Source organism: Poecilia reticulata, chromosome 21 (assembly GCF_904066995.2).
Source record: "Poecilia reticulata chromosome 21, P_reticulata-male-v2, whole genome shotgun sequence".
Classification (NCBI taxonomy): Eukaryota; Metazoa; Chordata; class Actinopteri; order Cyprinodontiformes; family Poeciliidae; genus Poecilia; species Poecilia reticulata.
This window is the reverse complement of record NC_088850.1, coordinates 867,970-882,301: the sequence shown is the minus strand read 5'-3', so window position 1 is coordinate 882,301 and position 14,332 is coordinate 867,970. Positions and strand designations below refer to the sequence as shown.

Below are 14,332 nucleotides of genomic sequence, written 5' to 3'. Positions count from 1 at the left end.
TGGCTGGAATTTGAACCTGATCTACTGAAACAATGTATTTTAATCTATGTATTAAAAACATTTAAAACTATCATTTTTTGTAATTGTTACTTTTAAAGAAAAAACATGTTAATGAGCAGGATGGTTTTAGTCCATTAATACAAACTTTAAAACAGTTTAATCTGAATTTCTAAGCTCTGACATTACATTAAATATGTAATAAGTAAACTTTAACTAGACCAGTCTAACTGGTATGGATGTAATGAGGATCAGTTCACTCAGAACAATCATGTCCAAAGTATTTGTTGCTATTTTGGTTCGTTTAGCTGATCTTCCTGCTCAGCCACAGTTTATGTTCAGGTTTCATATTTTCTTCCTTTCATGCGTCACCAGTTTGAGTTTCTCTCCTTTTGTTCGTCTCGCAGTGACTCAGCCTCACGCCCGGCTGCAGAATGCAGTCCGTCTTCGTTCCTGTCGAGTTTCCGTCCCTCCGTCTCCTGCTGCTGCTCTCAAACTGATGATTCTGCCTCAGTCACTGATATGAACAGGATCTCAGTCTGGACTGAATTTAACAGGAAGCATCTGATCTGTTGCTGGTTAAATCTGGTGTCTGAGGAGCAGCAGGTGTGTCTCACCTGAGTGATGCGGCTGATAATCAGCAGGTGAGACCTGCTTTTATGAGAAAGAGGAATCCAGCCGAGCAACAACCTGCCAAACTTCCTGCTCTCTCAACATTCCTGCCCAGGTTTCGCTGCGGCCTTTAAATCTTTTCCTTGTGCTTAAAGACGGAGATGTGATCCACCTGATCTCCGCTGGTCCCTGCAGGACCCAAACAAACTCCTCAGGTGGACATAAAACACATCAGAGTGGCACCAGAAGGTTTAAATCATACCTGACAAACTGATGGAGGCTGTTTTTCAGAATAAAAGCTCCTGTGTTCTCCATATTTACCACAGAGCAGCTGTTAGCATCCTAAAGACGTTGAGCTAATTTTAGTTAAGATCCTGTTTTAGATAAACAGTTTAGTTTTATTCACATTAAACCAGTTTTAAGGCTTAAAGTGACGCCTGCAGCTGCTGGAAGACATTTTGAAGCCTCATGAATAAATAATCATATCATCAGCATAATGCAGGCGCTTTTACTGACCTGAGACTTTTACTGACCTGAGAAACAGGTTTGTGTCGTCATTAAATCTCAGATCAGATTTTAGGATCATTTTGAAAACAGTTTCAGTTAAAATCAGTGTAAAATATTCCTGTTTCTAAAAGTAAACCTGAAGTGACTCAACAACTAAAAAGAAACAAATATTTAGAGAGTAAAATGAATAAAGGAACATAAAGTTTCCCAAACTGCTTTTCAATTTTAATAAAACAAATTAGTTGACATTTAAGATTAGAATATTAATATTACATCAGACCATTAGAAACACTTTTTAAATGCAGGAATAATGAAAGTCATGTTTAAACCTGGTTGAAAGTTAATTTTCTAACATAACTTTTAATCTACAGCCTCATATGAACAACATGTATATTTACTGAATATGAATTATAATCATGTCAGAGCAGAAAGATGCTTCTGTTCTCATAGGACAATTTATGTTTATAAGGCAAAAAAAAAAAAAAAAAATATATATAAAAACACGCTAAAGGACGCGTCTGACCTGGAGACTTGACCTTTGACCTGCGTCCATCGGGAAGACAGAAACATTAACACAAAGACAAACAGACTAAAGTCAACCTGACATTTTGAATATGTTTGTTTTATTTAATTCTATTATCTGCATTTATTTTGTTATTTTTGTTTGTTGTAATGTAAAAATGTGACTCTGAAAACAAGTTGAAATGTTTCACTTTGATGTTAGAATTAAATAGAAATCTGATTAACATATATTGTTGGATCAATAAAGCAGATATGAACTAAATATGTATTCATGTTGCCTTATTGTGTCTGATTTAAACCTGTCAGGTTTTGGGTTTCAGTCCAGATTCATCAGGTTTTAAACTAAATAAACACCAAGAACCAACAAACCAGATTCAAACATTTAATTATTTACTGGATAAAGATGAAACTGGAAAACAAAATAAAAACATTTCTGAACGGATCTTTGTTTTCAGCTCAAAGGAAATCTTTGGTTCCAGTGGATCTGTTGGTCCTGCAGCCGGACTTTAACAGAACCACTGAGTCCATGACGGACCAGTTGGACCCTGAAGGTCCAGGAGGAGGTTTACTGGGACTGGAGGATGATGCTGGTTTTATTGGCTCTGGACATCAGGTGACACTTTAATTCAGTTTAATGAGGGAAAAGCTGCATGTTTCAGGAAACGGATTATTTTTATCATTTAGTTGGACTTTAAAACAAATAAATCAGGTTTTAATGTTTGGTTTTACTAGAAACTCCAAATGTTTCATCCTGAAACTGAAGTTTGATATTTTGGGTCTGAATGAAACGCTGGAGGTGGATGAGCAGGTGGAGCAGGTGAGGAGCCGCCGTCCGGCCCGACAGGTAACCCCGCCCTGCTTCAGGCCCGACCGGTCCGGCCTTCATTCCTGGCTCTACAGCGAGCTGCAGTATAAAGTGAGGAGATGAGGAGCAGAACGCCACAGCGGAGACCGACCCGACCCGACCGGACCGATCCGACCAGAGCCGATCCGACCGGAGCCAATTCATCTGGAGCCGATCCGACCGGAGTCAATCCTCTCTGGTCCAGTGGTTCTAGATAGTTCAACAGCAGTCAGATCGCTTGTGAAATGTTTAGGACCACTTGATCCGGGTCAAGGAGCGAACGTCTGCAGAACGTCTGAGGATCCGGCGGATTCAGATTCTGTGAGGTTTTGTTTAGACTCTTTAAATTGAAGGAAGTTCTGTTGAATGAAATCTGGATGTTTGAGCTTCTTCTCGTCTCTAACTGGGTCCTGAAAGGCCCGAGTTTAAAAACGACCACAGTGTGAAATAATGCTGTGTAATGGTGGAATAATCAATGTTTTTGTAAGTTTTATTTTATTGTCATCATCACAAGAAAATGTACTTTATTTTGCTAAATTCTTGAGAATTTGTGGAACAATCTAATCCTGAAAACCTGAAAGCTCCAGATAAACCAGTAACATCTGTTCATGTAAAACTAAAATGTTCTTAAATGTTCGAAACAATAAATCGTTTCCTCTTCACCCTCATTTCTGCATGTTTTCGTTTCGTTGTTTCAATTTAAACTGAACCAGATGTTAGTCAGCCTGATCTGATCGGCTCCTGTAGTAAATTTTAGAGTCAATCTTAAGCGCTGGAGTTTTTTTAAAAGTTGATTCACTGATGTATATCTGTCACCACGGTAACGCGGTAGCCATGGTAACCATGGTAACGCGTGTGAAACCAGCTCCTCCAGTCTGATCGACTCTCTGCCAGGAACGAGGAAGTTTGTTTGTTTGTCCCTCAGAGTTTCACCTTCCAGTTGAATTAAAACACGTCTGTAACCTTCAGCTGCAGAACGAACCTGAGATCCAAGAAACTTTAACACTTCCAGCCCGATAAAAACAAACAAACAAACAAACAAACAAACAAACAAACCACTGAAAACCAACAGCTTGATGTAATATTACTATAATTAAAGGTTGTTTTTTTTGTCTTTTACATGTTTCATTTACTATGTTTGGCCTTTTGTATCAAACTAGATACATCTAAATTTGGACTTCTATTACTACCAAGAAGGTGCAGAAATGAATGAATGTCTTCAGTTAAAACACCATGACCTGTTTTGCATCAGTTTTAGTTTTTAGTTTTTTAGTTTCAGCGCTTCCAGTTCTGACATGTTTCCTCTCAGTTCATCTGTAAATCTCAGTTGGTTCTGATTTTACAAACCAGTTTGCATGTTTTACCCTCCAGGCAGCTTGGCTTCACTTTACATAAAGAGAAATAAAAAATAAGTAAAATAAAGTTGTTTGCATCAGTTTAAAACTGCAAACAGGAGAAAAAGCTGCTTATTTTCATCAGTCAGTGACGTTTCATCTCCATATTTTAATGATTTTTTTAGGGTTTGGAAGCAGAAACGGGTTTGATCAGGAAGAGATGCACTTCTACCAACTGTCCACTAGAGGGAGCTCATTCCCAACTAAAACATGTATTTGACATTAAAACCTTTACAGTGACCAGTTCAAATGAAGATCACAGGTCATTCTGCTTTAAACAGGTCAGAAAATTATCTCAGGAGGAAAATTCCAGGATCTTCAGGTGGAGAAAAGAATTAAACTAAAGTCAAACAGAAATATCTGAACAGAGACGTTTTGCTTCCTTTCCAGGAAAAAGTATGCGAGTAAACAAGTGGAAATATTTTCCTGTGGAATATTTTAAGCATAAAATATGAAGCATAGTATAACCTGTCCATCAGGTTTTACTGATGCATTGAGCCCTGAGCAGGAAACAAATGAATAAATCTGGTTTAAATAGCAACCAGTTGACAGACACAGGATGCCGCCTGTCAATCATCCCAGTGGGTTGGTCAGCAACTAACCAATCAGCGGTCCAGTTCTGATCCTAACACACCTGAGTTCATCAAGCTAATGAGCTGCAGAGATTCAGGGTTTTCCTCTGAAAGGAAACGTCATCAGAGCGGAATGAGCCGGACAGCCCGAGTGTTTAGAGGCGGAATTCAAATTATAACATGTCCAAACCAAAGGAGTCTGGAATGATGGAGGAGGGTGGTTGTCAGGCGCGGGGCTATGGGGAGGGGGGGGGGGCAGTGGTGCCAGGGAGGGAGGAATGGTTTCAAGCCGCTTTAATGTCTGATTAAAAACAGAGAAAGTGCGCCCTCGCCTGTTCAGAAAGGTGTATGTAATGTTAAAGTTACTGTCCCTCAATGGAATATATAGTAGTCAGTCCCAGTGGCTGTTTGACTCACGGTTTAGCCAACGTGCTTCCTGGGTAAAAATCCAACGAGACACGAGGCCCAAACCGCCGGACGTTTGAACTTGCTGCAGAGGAACTACTAGGATTACATGCAGTAGGGGTTGGATTATTACAACCTGCTAAATACACTTTGCTCTCCTCCGTCCGTCCGTCCGTCCGTCCGTCGGCCTCGGACTGTTGTGACAGAGGACTCGATATGGAAGAGTTGTTTTACAGGTTTTAAATCTACTCAGTGATTTGGTGTTGATACTTTGATTCATCAAGTCATTTTGAGATGAATAATTAAGAAGTTCCAGTTATTAAAACTTGGATAAATGTCAGTTGCCCAGATTTCACATTCATGTCATTGTGGTTGAGGTTTTTTTTGCTCTGGTCATAATAATTGGATATTGAATCATTTTGAGTTTATGACTCTGTGTCCTTTTCTCACTCTTTAACCTTGTGAATGGTTCTCTAACCACACCAGTTAAAGAAATTCAATCTGACAAGACGGAGACAGACTCCTTTAGCAAATACTCAGATTGTCTCAGCTGGACTCTAGTCTAATCTTCTCTGCAGTAGTATGAACTTGACCTCTGACCCAGTGAAGTAGATTCCTTATTCAGCAGGAATCAATGCTTTTTATATCCCTGAGAAACACACAGACCTCATGCTGCGTCTATTGACTGCAGGATATCGACTTACCATTTAGGAATTTAATGCATTTTATGACCAAATTTAGAGAACAGCTTGTTTTAATACATTTACATAACAATGATCTAGAGACAAACCTCTACATTTGGATTTATTTTTGCAGTTAAAATATATGAAACCAGATATTTACATACATTGTAGAAAACATTTTTTTATTGCCATATGGTTTATCCAGAATAAGCTAAACAAAAAGTTAAGTTAGAAACACAAACTTTTCTAACTAAAAGATTCAGTTAGAAATTAAAGTTGTTTTCTCCATTATTCTATATGTGGAAGTTCCACCTGGTCTGTGGTTCTGATTGGCTGTGGTTTCTTCCTGGAGGAGGTCATTGGCTGACGTGGAAAGTTCATGAACATGGAAAGTTCTCCTGACCTGTTGTGTCTCTGCTCCGGTCGGTCGTGGCTGCTGGTACTGAGCCCAGTTCTGGTTCTGCTGGAGGTTTCTTCCTGGTAGAGGGGAGTTCTTCCTCTCCACGGTCACTACATGCATTCCCTCCAGCATTATCTGTCACCCCCTGCTGGTCAGGAGGAGTAAAGGCTGTAAGTAATGACTCCATACAATCTACTGTTTCCTTTGGTGTAAATTTTTTTTAAACAAATGTAGTAATCCTAATGCATTGATAACTTGGATAAATAGTAATCTATGACTGAATTGAAACAAATTTTTGTAAAATCCCTTGAGAACGACATTGTTGTGAACTAACGTTATAAGTTTTTAACATTTTGGTGTCTACTTTTGGGGTTCTGAACTTTTTTGTATTGGTTGTTGGTTTTTTTGTTTTTTTTATATTATTGGTTGAGCTCAGTTTGAAAGGTATATTTTATACATAGTCAATTCACAACAAATGTCATCTCAATGCACTTTGAAATAATTTTAGTTCAATCACAAGTTTTCCAATTGCTATTAGTTAACAGTACAATAAGCTCAGTTGATAAAATAGTTTATCAACTATTTTGTATGGAGTAATGACTCTATACAACCCTGCAGATTGTATGGAGTCATTACTTACAGCATTCACTACTCATGACCAACAGGGGGCGACAGCAAATCGCTTCTGTAGAGTTGTTGACTTTACAGCAATCTCTCACACAGAGCATAAATGTAGTGACAGTGGAGAGAAAGACCTCCCCTCTACCAGGAAGAAACCTCCAGCAGAACCAGAACTGGGCTCAGTACCAGCAGCCATGACTGATTGGAGCAGAGAGACAACACAACAGGTCGTCTGATCAGGAGAACTTTCCATGTTCATGAACTCATGTCAGCCAATGCCCTCCTCCATGAAGAAACCACAGCCAATCAGAACGTCAGACCAGGTGTAAAATCTAAGGAGAGAAAAATAATGGAGAAAACAAAAACAGTTCAAATAACTAAGGTAGTAGAGACAGAAAATGACAAACAGCAGCATAAATACAGACAGATCACAATTAACCAGTCTAAGAAAAACGCATAAAATTATGACATCTCTAAACAAAATTGTCCATAAAGTCATTTTCCTCTGTCGGCCAATGAGTGGCGATGAAGAGCAAAATCCGAGACAAAAACGAGATGATCCAGGAGGATTCCTGAAGGACAACAAGACGGGTGCAGGTTTAAGGTCAAATCCTTTAACAACTCAGAATGAAATTGTAACTATTCAACATACGTAACCATCACTTAAACAGCAAAATACCTGCAACATTTCTTGAGAAAGACTGCTGAACCCGATGGTAGGGTCACTAAGGTCATCCATCAGTCAGAGCGATGAGGGCCTTTTCCATCGTCATTGGGGCGACGATCCAGGAGGATTTCTGAAGGACAAGAACAGGATGGGTGAAGGTTTAAACCTTTAACAAATCCGAATGAAATTATCACTATTAGGCCTTTCACCATAACAAAGTTTGCTGGACGATTAATTGTCTAAAAAATTATTGCAATAAACGATAATATTGTTTCAAGACCTTTTGACACTGATTTAATGGAAATGACTAATAATGCATGTGATTTCATGCCATAGATGCTTTATTTTCAAGAGAACACTTACCACTGGAACTGAAATTAAATAAACAAAACAACCAAAAACAAAAATAAAATGGATTTTCAGTTTCTATCAACAAAAAACGTACTTGAATGAAAACTAAACAACATAAACCCAAAGTGAAAATACTTCATTCAACCAAAAAGAGTGCAGATATGAAGTCTATACTGTATTGCCCTTCAGTAATCACTAGATTTAAATAGAGAAGATGGGCACATCAGACTACCTGATAGTTCACACTACAACATTTTTTGCCCTTATTTTCCCCTTATGACAATCTTTAGATCGTTGGCCGATCTAAGATTGTCGCTGATGATTTCGTAACAGATCACCCTGTAGTGTGATGTAGCTTGTTGTGGCCGCTTCGATCTAAATCAGGGGTTTTCCCTGATTGGGAGCGTTAATGCTGAATGTGACAGATAGCCAGTCAGAAAGCACGGATTCTCCTCCGTGCTTTCTGATGGGAAATTACGGGAAATTACGGACGGGAATCCCAAACAGATGACACGGAACAAACCGAAGTCCAGCGGACATCGGAGATGATTTGTGGAAACAAAGTTTATTCAACATTTCGTGCAAAGAATATAGAAATGACAAGGGGAGGAGTTGGAGCCAAATTGCTACCGCAGTTGATAAACCCGGTAAGTTTTCAGCTGTTCTTCGATAACGTGACAAATAGGTTCTAATGATTTTCATTCAGTCAGGACTTTACGCTGACACTAGCCACATGCGTCACTAGGGCTGTATAAATAAATCGATTCGGCGATATATATCGATATTTTCCGCCCTCGGAAAGTATCGACTTTTCATCAGCGAGTATCGATCCGTTAAACCACAGGGGTCCATAGCCTTATAGCTCTTTTTAACGTCTAGTTTGTTACGTCTCACTTTCAACTTGAGCTTAAAGTGCACATTATAAACTACACACCAGTTTTTAAATTGTGTCAATAGGCCAAGTATAACCGGAGTTATGCTAAAATTAGTAAACCATATTTTTCTGTTTGTCAGAGAAATGTCAAAAGCGCCGCCATTCCCCGGCTTTTCCGATTATGTGAGAGGGAATGAGCTTCCAAACCTACAAAACGAAACGAAACATTAGATTCCTGTTTTTGGAAATGTAAAATCTTCAATAAATAACGATGGGCTGTATTTTGTTGCTGAGAAACAAAGTAAAGTTGCGCAAGTAACCGTGAAAGAGAAGCGAAACGGAGCAGCTGAAAAAGCAGTGAGATCGCGAAATTAATGCAAATTTCGACTGGTAGCATTCACTTCGTAATTAGTTTTTAGCTTAGCGGTTTCTGTTTTGTATATAAAAGATTACCTGAAGAATGAACATGGGTTGATAACATCCTAAGCAGCAGCAGCGGCGCTGTGGTTTGAGCAGGAAGACGAAGAGCAAAAACCCCCAGCCGGAATCCGCGGCTCAGTGAGGATTTCCATGGTAACAATGGCTGATCGATCATTCTTATTAGCAACAGACAAAGAGTATCAGAGACTGAGAGAACGATGAGATCCTGGCAGTCTGAGAGGCAGCTACTCAGAGATCCAAGCAGGGGAATAGCGGCGCTGCGTAGCTGCAGGGAGTCGATCACTACGGGGTGAGGCGGAGCCACTACTTTAGCAGCTAGTAGTAAACAGCTTACAGCCACGGCTAACTCCGGGAGCCAAGGTAGAAAAGCCTTTTTCCCCATAGTCCAAAAGACTGGATTTGTGGCTGGATTTTTACTCCAAAATGCAGCCACAGTGTCCAAAAGAAAAAACATAAGTGAGCTGATAATCTCTCCACTCTGCTCCTGGATTACCGTTTAAACTTTTGAGTTTTATGTCAAATCCACATGAATTAAATGACAGAAACTAATTCTCTCACTGCATCTTTGATTCATTTTGTCCAGGTGCAGACTGTTAGACTGTCCAATCAGAGTCAGGTATTGTGTAGTTGGTGCTTTTAATCAGTTTTCAGTTAACTAAATTCAAGTCTATGGAACACAAAATGTCACTAAAATCACTCTGTCCTTCTAAAATCTTTCAGAAAATCATAAAAATGCACCGAATTGTATCGAATCGTATCGAATTGTATCGCTCAACAAATATTGTGATACATACTGTATCGTGACCAGAATATCGTATATCGTATCGTGAAATTATTGTATCACTACACCCTACGCGTCACAGGTAGATTCTAGTAAAGCATCGATTAATACCTGGTTTTAAAATTTGTTAACTGGACTTATAGCAATCATTTTGTGCCCATGTGGCTGGACACCACACGGCACGACAAACCCGATCGAACCGTTATACCTAGGATTTCTGTCGGCTAATGTGTCGTCTCTGATTTTGAAAATGGGCCGACATTCAGCCGACAACTCGTGTAATGTGCGCTGGACATTACACTAAGGAAATGAGGAAGGGAGGAGAGCACCAGAGGTGAGCCTTTTTTCATTCAGTGTCATCAACAGAAAGAAAAAAAGGCAGGAAGAGATGATAAACTTTCACAACCGATAATTAAAATCAGGTCGATAGGTTTAATTTATCATGCGATTAATTGATTTATCGCGACAGGCCTAATCACCATTTAAAAACATACATAACCATCACTAAAATAACAGCAAACTACCTGAAGCATTTCTTGAGGAAGACTGCTGCCTATGATAGGGTCACTAAGATCATCCATCAGCAGGGGAGGCAATGACTTTACGATGAATCTAGCCACATGCATCACAGGTAGATTCTAGGAAAGCATTGATTATTACCTGGTTTTAAAATTAGTCAACTGGACTTGCAGCCATTATTTTTTGCCCATGTGGCTGGACACCACACGGCACGACAAACCCGATTTAACCGTTATACCTAGGATTGCTGTCGGATAATGGTCTCTCTGGTTTTGAAAATGGGCATACTATCGGCCGATAACTCGTGTCGTGTGCGCTGGACATTACACTAAGGAAATGAGGAAGGGAGGGACAGTGGAGAGCACCGGAGTTGAGCTTTTTTTCTTTCAGTGTCATCAACAGAAAGAAAAAAAGGCAGGAAGAGATGATAAATCCGATAATTAAAATGAGGTCACCAGCTGTCCCTCCTGACACCAGGTGTCAGCAGCTGTCCCTCCTGACACCAGGTGTCAGCGGCTGTCCCTCCTGACACCAGGTGTCAGCGGCTGTCCCTCCTGACACCAGGTGTCAGCAGCTGTCCCTCCTGACACCAGGTGTCAGCTGCTGTCCCACCTGACACCAAATGTCAGAGGCTATAGTTCCTGACACCAAATGTCAGAGGCTATAGTTCCTGACACCAGGTGTCAGCCGCTGTCCCTCCTGACACCAGGTGTCAGCGGCTGTCCCTCCTGACACCAGGTGTCAGCGGCTGTCCCTCCTGACACCAAATGTCAGAGGCTATAGTTCCTGACACCAAATGTCAGAGGCTATAGTTCCTGACACCAAATGTCAGCCGCTGTCCCTCCTGACACCAAATGTCAGCCGCTGTCCCTCCTGACACCAGGTGTCAGCGGCTGTCCCTCCTGACACCAGGTGTCAGCGGCTGTCCGTCCTGACAACAGGTGTCAGCGGCTGTCCCTCCTTACACCAGGTGTCAGAGGCTATAGTTCCTGACACCAGGTGTCAGCGGCTGTCCCTCCTGACACCAGGTGTCAGCGGCTGTCCGTCCTGACACCAGGTGTCAGCGGCTGTCCCTCCTGACACCAGGTGTCAGAGGCTATAGTTCCTGACACCAGGTGTCAGAGGCTATAGTTCCTGACACCAGGTGTCAGAGGCTATAGTTCCTGACACCAGGTGTCAGCCGCTGTCCCTCCTGACACCAGATGTCAGAGGCTATAGTTCCTGACACCAGATGTCAGAGGCTATAGTTCCTGACACCAGATGTCAGAGGCTATAGTTCCTGACACCAGGTTTTCAACTGATGTCCCACCTGACACCAAATGTCAGAGGCTATAGTTCCTGACACCAAATGTCAGAGGCTATAGTTCCTGTCACCAGATGTCAGAGGCTATAGATCCTGACACCAGGTGTCAGCTGCTGTCCCACCTGACACCAAATGTCAGAGGCTATAGTTCCTGACACCAAATGTCAGAGGCTATAGTTCCTGACACCAAATGTCAGAGGCTATAGTTCCTGACACCAAATGTCAGAGGCTATAGTTCCTGACACCAGGTGTCAGCAGCTGTCCCTCCTGACACCAGGTGTCAGAGGCTATAGTTCCTGACACCAGGTGTCAGAGGCTATAGTTCCTGACACCAGATGTCAGAGGCTATAGTTCCTGACACCAGGTGTCAGAGGCTATAGTTCCTGACACCAGATGTCAGAGGCTATAGTTCCTGACACCAGATGTCAGAGGCTATAGTTCCTGACACCAGATGTCAGAGGCTATAGTTCCTGACACCAGATGTCAGAGGCTATAGTTCCTGACACCAGGTGTCAGCTGCTGTCCCACCTGACACCAAATGTCAGAGGCTATAGTTCCTGACACCAAATGTCAGAGGCTATAGTTCCTGACACCAAATGTCAGAGGCTATAGTTCCTGACACCAAATGTCAGAGGCTATAGTTCCTGACACCAGGTGTCAGCAGCTGTCCCTCCTGACACCAGGTGTCAGAGGCTATAGTTCCTGACACCAGGTGTCAGAGGCTATAGTTCCTGACACCAGATGTCAGAGGCTATAGTTCCTGACACCAGGTGTCAGAGGCTATAGTTCCTGACACCAGGTGTCAGAGGCTATAGTTCCTGACACCAGATGTCAGAGGCTATAGTTCCTGACACCAGATGTCAGAGGCTATAGTTCCTGACACCAAATGTCAGAGGCTATAGTTCCTGACACCAAATGTCAGAGGCTATAGTTCCTGACACCAAATGTCAGAGGCTATAGTTCCTGACACCAGGTGTCAGCAGCTGTCCCTCCTGACACCAGATGTCAGAGGATATAGTTCCTGACACCAGGTGTCAGAGGCTATAGTTCCTGACACCAGATGTCAGAGGCTATAGTTCCTGACACCAGGTGTCAGAAGTTGTAGTTCCTGACACCAGATGTCAAAAGCTATAGTTCCTGACACCAGATGTCAGAGGCTATAGTTCCTGACACCAGGTGTCAGCAGCTGTCCCTCCTGACACCAGGTGTCAGAGGCTATAGTTCCTGACACCAGGTGTCAGAGGCTATAGTTCCTGACACCAGGTGTCAGAGGCTATAGTTCCTGACACCAGATGTCAGAGGCTATAGTTCCTGACACCAGATGTCAGAGGCTATAGTTCCTGACACCAGATGTCAGAGGCTATAGTTCCTGACACCAGGTGTCAGCAGCTTTCCCTCCTGACACCAGGTGTCAGAGGCTATAGTTCCTGACACCAGGTGTCAGAGGCTATAGTTCCTGACACCAGATGTCAGAGGCTATAGTTCCTGACACCAGGTGTCAGAGGCTATAGTTCCTGACACCAGATGTCAGAGGCTATAGTTCCTGACACCAGATGTCAGAGGCTATAGTTCCTGACACCAGGTGTCAGAGGCTATAGTTCCTGACACCAGGTGTCAGAGGCTATAGTTCCTGACACCAGGTGTCAGCTGCTGTCCCACCTGACACCACATGTCAGAGGCTATAGTTCCTGACACCAGATGTCAGAGGCTATAGTTCCTGACACCAGGTGTCAGCTGCTGTCCCACCTGACACCACATGTCAGAGGCTATAGTTCCTGACACCAGATGTCAGAGGCTATAGTTCCTGACACCAGGTGTCAGAGGCTATAGTTCCTGACACCAGATGTCAGAGGCTATAGTTCCTGACACCTGATGTCAGAGGCTAAAGTTCCTGACACCAGATGTCAGAGGCTATAGTTCCTGACACCAGATGTCAGAGGCTATAGTTCCTGACACCAGATGTCAGAGGCTATAGTTCCTGACACCAGATGTCAGAGGCTATAGTTCCTGACACCAGATGTCAGAGGCTATAGTTCCTGACACCAGATGTCAGAGGCTATAGTTCCTGACACCAGATGTCAGAGGCTATAGTTCCTGACACCAGGTGTCAGCCGCTGTCCCTCCTGACACCAGGTGTCAGCGGCTGTCCCTCCTGACACCAGGTGTCAGAGGCTATAGTTCCTGACACCAAATGTCAGAGGCTATAGTTCCTGACACCAAATGTCAGAGGCTATAGTTCCTGACACCAAATGTCAGCCGCTGTCCCTCCTGACACCAAATGTCAGCCGCTGTCCCTCCTGACACCAGGTGTCAGCGGCTGTCCCTCCTGACACCAGGTGTCAGCGGCTGTCCGTCCTGACAACAGGTGTCAGCGGCTGTCCCTCCTTACACCAGGTGTCAGAGGCTATAGTTCCTGACACCAGGTGTCAGCCGCTGTCCCTCCTGACACCAGATGTCAGAGGCTTTAGTTCCTGACACCAGATGTCAGAGGCTATAGTTCCTGACACCAGATGTCAGAGGCTATAGTTCCTGACACCAGGTGTCAGAGGCTATCGCTCCTGACACCAGGTGTCAGAGGCTATAGTTCCTGACACCAGATGTCAGAGGCTATAGTTCCTGACACCAGGTGTCAGCGGCTATAGTTCCTGACACCAGATGTCAGAGGCTATAGTTCCTGACACCAGGTGTCAGAGGCTATAGTTCCTGACACCATTCAGACTTAGTTCCTGACACCAGATGTCAGAGGCTATAGTTCCTGCAAATGTCAGAGGCTATAGTTCCTGACACCAAATGTCAGAGGCTATAGATTCCTGTCACCAGATGTCAGAGGCTATAGATC

At 42.8% G+C, this 14,332-nt stretch overlaps 1 long non-coding RNA gene across 1 annotated transcript; it reads right to left on the bottom strand.

The window, feature by feature from the left end:
• Positions 1 to 5,644: 5,644 nt before the first annotated feature.
• LOC145549788 (uncharacterized) lies at positions 5,645 to 10,692 on the bottom strand. The gene is made up of 3 exons (XR_014085636.1): positions 8,903 to 10,692; positions 7,237 to 7,354; positions 5,645 to 7,129 (listed from the first exon to the last, which is right to left on the bottom strand). It is a non-coding gene; the product is annotated as an uncharacterized LOC145549788 (long non-coding RNA).
• Between the last annotated feature and the right edge of the window lie 3,640 nt (positions 10,693 to 14,332).